General features: G+C 44.6%; 1 long non-coding RNA gene across 1 annotated transcript; it reads right to left on the reverse strand.

Annotated features, from left to right (window-relative positions):
* Window positions 1-2,269: 2,269 nt before the first annotated feature.
* On the reverse strand, window positions 2,270-5,003 carry LOC143942071 (uncharacterized). The gene is made up of 3 exons (XR_013264669.1): window positions 4,899-5,003; window positions 4,197-4,305; window positions 2,270-2,350 (listed from the first exon to the last, which is right to left on the reverse strand). It is a non-coding gene; the product is annotated as an uncharacterized LOC143942071 (long non-coding RNA).
* Between the last annotated feature and the right edge of the window lie 1,362 nt (window positions 5,004-6,365).

The raw sequence follows: 6,365 nt of genomic DNA on the forward strand, positions 1-6,365 counted from the left end.
ATCTCTCTTATCCTGGCCTTCTCCATTTCCCTGGCCAGCTCCCTTGACCTTGTCTCCCTCACTATGGCCTCTTCTTTTATCCTGGCCTCCTCTTTTTTTCTGTTCTTTCCCTTTATCCTGGCCTCCTCCCTCATTCTAATCTCTTTTCTCTCCTCCTCTCTTATCCAGGCCTCCTCCCTCATTCTGTTCTCCTCTCTTATCCTCTCCTCCTCCTTTATCCTGGCCTCCACAAATGGCAGTGATCATGGTGCTGGTATGGTGTATGCCATGATCGGGCCTCGGGTATAGGGTATGGTGGTGATCATGATGCTGGTATGGTGGTGATCAGGACGTTGGTATGGTGTATGGCGTGAGCACAGGTGACACTGGGACAGATGACATGGGTTGGCTGCACACTTTATTGTTGTTACATTGGGGCGGTGATCAGTGACACTGGGGCAGGCAGGCACTGTGATGTACATGCATCTCACCCTCCTCACCACCTATCAGACATGGCTAAACTGCCCCCCGGAAGCAGCTGTGTCTGATGAAAGGGTGTAGCCCCCTGGTCCCCATCCCCCTATTTCTTGCCTTCCCATAAGACACTGCCGCCTGCCTTCCCATAAGACACTGCCGCCACCCCCTGCTCCTCACTGCCCTCAGATGCCACAGCCCCCGATGGTTCCGTAGTGTCTGACTGGGAATGAGAAGTGAGAGTGCAGCTGCTGCCTCCCACTCCTCACCCCCCCACCCACCACCCCCCATCAGACACCACTGTTCTTCCCACTCCTCACCCCCCCCACCCACCACCCCCCATCAGACACCACTGTTCCTCCCACTCCTCACCCCCCCCCCCACCCACCACCCATCACACACCACTGTTCCTCCCACTCCACACCCCATATCAGACATTGCTGTTTTCCCAGTTTCCTCTCCTCTGCTTTCTTCATTATTTCCCTCAGTTCTGCTGCATTCCTCTCCCTGTCTGCTTTCAAAACTTGTAGTGTGTGACACTTTTTATGAACTCCACCACTAGCATCTCTCTATCTTTGTGCATCACCGCTCTCAACCTTTGTTCCGCTGTCCTAACCTGAGGCATTCTACTGTCGTCTTGTCTCTCCTCCCTCCTCCTGGCCTCTTCCCTCCTCCTGGCCTCTTCCCTCCTCCTGGCCTCTTCCCTCCTCCTGGCCTCTTCCCTCCTCCTGGCCTCTTCTCTCCTCCTGGCCTCTTCTCTCCTCCTGGCCTCTTCTCTCCTCCTAGCCTTCTCCTCCTTCATCCTGGCCTCTTCCCTCATCCTATCCTCTTCCCACATCCTGGCCTCTTCCTTTATCCTGGCCTTCAGTCTAATCCAGCTCTCCTCCCTCTTCCTGGCCTCCTGCATTATATTTGCATACTCTTCTTGTGTCCAAGGTACCCCCCTTTTCTTGTTCTCCTCTCTTATCCTGGCCTCCTCTCTTATCCTGGCCTTCTCACTTCTCCAGGCCTCTTCCCTCACCCTGGCCTCTTCCTTCATCGTGGCCTCTTCCTTCATCCTGGCCTCTTCCTTCAGCCTGGCCTCTTCCTTCAGCCTGGCCTTCAGTCTAATCCAGCTCTCCTCCCTTATCCTGGCCCGCTCTATTATCTTTGTGTACTCCTTTCTCCTGGTCTCCTCCCTTTTTCTTATCTCCTCACTTACTCTGGCTTGTTCTTGTGTCCTAGCTTCCTCCCTTTTCTTGTTCTCCTCTCTTATCCTGGCCTCCTCTCTTATCCTGGCCTTCTCACTTTTCCTGGCCTTCTCCCTTGACCTTGCCTTCCGCACCATGTCCTCTGGGTTTATGCTGGCCTCCTCCCTCATTCTGTCCTCCTCTTTTATCCTGGCCTCCTCCTTTTCCCTGGCCTGCAGCCATGACATGACCTCATTTACTATGCCATCCTCTCTTCTCCTGGGCTCCTCTCTTCTGGCCTCCTCTCTTCTCCTGGCCTCCTCTCTTATCCTGGCCTCCTCTCTTATCCTGGCCTCCTCTCTTATCTTGGCCTCCTCTCTTATCCTGGCCTCCTCCTTTTCCTTGGCCATATCCTTTGACCTTGCCTCCCTCACTATGGCCTCTTCCTTTATCCTGGCCTCCTCTTTTTTTCTGTTCTCCTCCTTTATCTTGGCCTCCTCCCTCATTCTGATCTCCTCTTTTCTCTCCTCCTCTCTTATCCTCTCCTCCTCTCTTTTCCAGGCCTCCTCCCTCATTCTCTCCTCCTCTCTTATCCTCTCCTCCTCTCTTATCCTCTCCTCCTCCCTTATCCTCATCACTTCACTCATCCTGTCCTCCTCTCGCCTTTCCTCTTCCCCCCTATGTTCCACTAATTTTTCCCTTTCATCCTCAGAACCAAATTTGCGCCTCTATAAAGAAAAAAAAAAAGAAGGTAAGTTGAAGTACAGATATTAAAGTGAAACTCCACCTATTTCTTTATTTTTTGGATAGAGTGAGAAAAGAGTTCAATCTTTTCCAAAAAATCTTTTTTATATTTTATGTCTTCTCACTTCCCGTCATCTCAGGAAGAGAGGAAGTGAGCGGAGGGCTTCCCAATAGGTATTCATTAAACATTTACTCCCCCCCAATATAAAAAACGGATCTATTTACATATCTTTAGATAAACTCCTAAAACCACAAATCACAAATCATCTCCCATCAGGGCTCTGCCAGTATCTGCTGTACTGTATGTAAAACCCTCTTCTGGGTTATTATCTCTATCTGTGTCTCCATATGGGAGATGTTCCCTCACTTCCTGCCCCGGTGACACAACACAAAGTAAGGCTGTCTCACCAACAGGGAAAACTAGCACAGCCTTATCACAGAGTCCAGGGGCAAAGGCTTTACTACAATCCTAAAGCTGCCCTTATACCTGTAGAATTTTGTTCGAATTCTAATCGCTTTCCGAATGGTTGCTAAATTTTAATGCGCACTACCAGACATATCGAAATTAACCACTTCAACTTTTATAGGTTATAGGTTTATAGGTTACCACTTTAGATTTACAGAGGAGGTCTGGTGCTAGAATTACTGCCCGTGATCCGGCATTCGCGGTGATACCTCAAGTATGGGGCCTTCGCTGTTTTAAATATTTATTTTTATACTGTTGCTTTAAAAATGTTTTGATCACTTTTATTGCTGTCACAAGGAATGTAAACATCCTTTGTGACACCTATTGTCACGTGACAGGTACTCTATATGGAGAGATCCGGGGTCTATAGGATCCCAGATCCCTCCTCTGCCATTAAAAGCATTTGATCACAACAAGATCGGTGTTATCAGATGCTTTCCCATTTTAAAAATGGCGCTGTTTACATCCGGGTAATCAGGAAGCGGTGAACATCGCCTCCCACTACTTGTAAAAGCAATCCAGAGGCTCGTTAGGTGCTTGGATCACTTTTACAATAGAGCCGACTGTTGGCTCTAAAAAACAATAGCAGAATGCCTGAAGCCGCAGGCACCATCCCGGTATAACCACTTGAAGTTTTCTGATCTACCGGTACATCGCCGGTCAGCAAGTGGTTAAAATTCAACACATTGACATGGAAATCACACGAAATGTCATAGAACATTAGTCATAAAAGTTCCATTAAATGCTCTGCTGAATGGGTTTGCTACTTCTCCAAAGGTAATTCTACAGGTATAAGGCCACCTTTAGAGCTCGTTTACACTTGCAGTCGGGGGGTGGGAAAAATAGGCGACTGAGTTGCAGGTTTACCGCCCCCCTTACACCGCAACGGTGGTCAAGGTTGCAAAAATGATACTCCCCATCACATTTGGTGAATGAGGTCTCAATAAAACCGCCAAATGTGTTAAAGCAGGCACTGAGGTGGGGTAACACCTTCTGGTTGCATGTCAATCACCCTCTGAAAAGCAACCCTTCATAGATCGCTTTTTAGAGAGATGGCAAGGGTTGGTGCATGCACATGTCAACCACCCTCTGAAAAGCAACCCTCTATAGATCACTTCTCAGAGGGACGGCAAGGGTTGGTGCATGCACATTTCAACCACCCTCTGAAAAGCAACCCTCTATAGATCGCTTTTTAGAGGGACGGCAAGGGTTGGTGCATGCACATGTCAACCACCCTCTGAAAAGCAACCCTCTATAGATCGCTTCTCAGAGGGACGGTGGGGGTTACTGCATGTGTAAAGGAGCCATTATACAATTTTATACATCACCAGTTACATATGAAAAGAGTGGAAAAAAATACTTACTGCAAGTCTCAGAGCGCCCTGAAGCAGCTCATTGATGGCGTAGGGGATGAGCAGCATCTTGTCAATCTGTATCTGAAAACTTTATGAAATTTATGAAAGTAATCCGCACCTATAAAGAGAAAAAACAAATGAATATCGCACAAAATGCACTACAACTAATGTCATTGTCATCGGACAGTAAGGGGTCTATTTATAAGACATTTGTTGGATGAATGTCACATTGCTGCAGGCTGGAGGAATTTCCCCTGTTTTTTCTGTAATGAGTGTCAGCGCCATCTAGTGGCTAAAATGCAGTATATATTTTTTCTGAAATACATCAATATTAAAATATACTGTATACTAGATGGCATCATAGCAATTAATCTAATAATATGGGGAAATGTGTCCAGCTTCCACCAATGTGTGGCATTTCTCCAACCAATGCTCTATAAATAGATCCCTCCCTAACAACTGATCTCAGTCTCTGAGGCTGAAATAACTGTCATTTTGTTTGAAAAAAAAAAAGTGTTTGTTATCCCATGGGTTAGCTGTATATGGAGAATATTAAGCTGATCACATCCGTTACAATCTATAAAATCTTCTTTATATAAACTAACAGCTATGTAGTGCCAGGGTCTGCCTGATTTTTATAAATAAATATATATATATATATATATTTCTTTTTTTCCATAAATAAATATAAATATATATAACAAGACCTACCTAATGTACAGTTTCTACCAGAATCTGAATAAGAATAATATCTCGGATTAGTATATCACAGTCCTGATTACACTCCCTGCAGGAGAAATCTCTGTGTGTGTTCACCAAAGCTAAGCCAAAGACTGACTGGCTCTCTGCTGTCAACAACTCTATTTATAGGTACTGGCTCCGCCCACTCTATGACATCATAGAGCTAACTGCCAAAGCAGCCTCCACTGACCGTTTTTTTTTTTTTTTTAAGTGAAAACTTTATTGACAAAGTAACAAGTTAACAATATATTGATAGATAGTTTATAAGATGGACTGGGGCAGTGATCAGATCTATTAGCATTTGATAATCAGTAAACATTGATCTGGACCCACCTTAATAAAAAAAAAAAAATATATATATATATATATATATATATATATATATATATATATATATATATATATTAATTTATTTCTAACATGGGAAATGTGGGAGTAAGCGGATGATGGCCAATGTGTGACCCACTACAATATTAATGTCATTAGATGATAAGGGGTCTATTTATAAGACATTTTATAGTGATAACTGCCAGAGCATCCTCCACTGACTTTTTTTTTATTGAAAACTTTATTGACAAAATAACAAGGTAACAATATATTGATAGATTGTTTATAAGATGGACTGCAGTGATCAGATCTATTAGCCTGTAATAATCAGTAAACATTCATCAGTAAAAATGAAAATATTAGAGTTTATTTTACCAATTAACTGTTATAATACAAAATGACATCTATGATGTCTGTCTGTCAATAACATTCACATAGCAGTGTTGGTTTTTCTGAGTCTGCCCGGTAACAGTTGTATGATTGGTTGATTCTGCCAGGAGATCTGTTATTTTTTCTCTCCTTGTAACTGTCCAAGCTGTCCAGCAGAAATGGCAGTTACATTTTAAAAGGCGCCCCACCACCACCTGCTACAAGGTCAGAGATGCTGTTTATCAACCAGCAGGGGGCGCTGACTGCAGTAAATTGGAAAAGCAGAGCTGTCTGGAGGGTGACAACCATGCTGTACATTGGGTGCTGGGGTCACACTGTTAAAGATGGCCTCTGGGAAATCAGAAACTGTCAGGATCAACAGGAGTTTATTAATTTGAATCCCTTCAGTATATGGAAACCTTACACAATGACATTTACAAGGAAAAAAAGGGAACTATTTACTAACAATAAATAGAATTACAGAGATGTCATTGCTGGAGTATTAAAGGCATGACTCACACAGCTCCACCTTTACCTAAAATATTACTTAGAAGTTTTTTTTGGGGGGGGGGGGTAATATTTTGCCCATGCTGTGCCCCGCCCATGCTGTGTCCCGCCCAGGGCACAAGTGCACCATTCAGCTCAGCTACTAGCAGAATGTCCAACTCTATGAGAGGCTGATGGCGGCTGGACGGTGCCCCTAGTGGTATGAATACTAGGGCAGTATGTGCTCAGGGACAA

This window comes from Lithobates pipiens, unplaced genomic scaffold, assembly GCF_037356315.1.
Source record: "Lithobates pipiens isolate NorthernLeopardFrog02 unplaced genomic scaffold, aLitPip1_a1.2 Scaffold_30, whole genome shotgun sequence".
Lineage (NCBI taxonomy): Eukaryota > Metazoa > Chordata > Amphibia > Anura > Ranidae > Lithobates > Lithobates pipiens.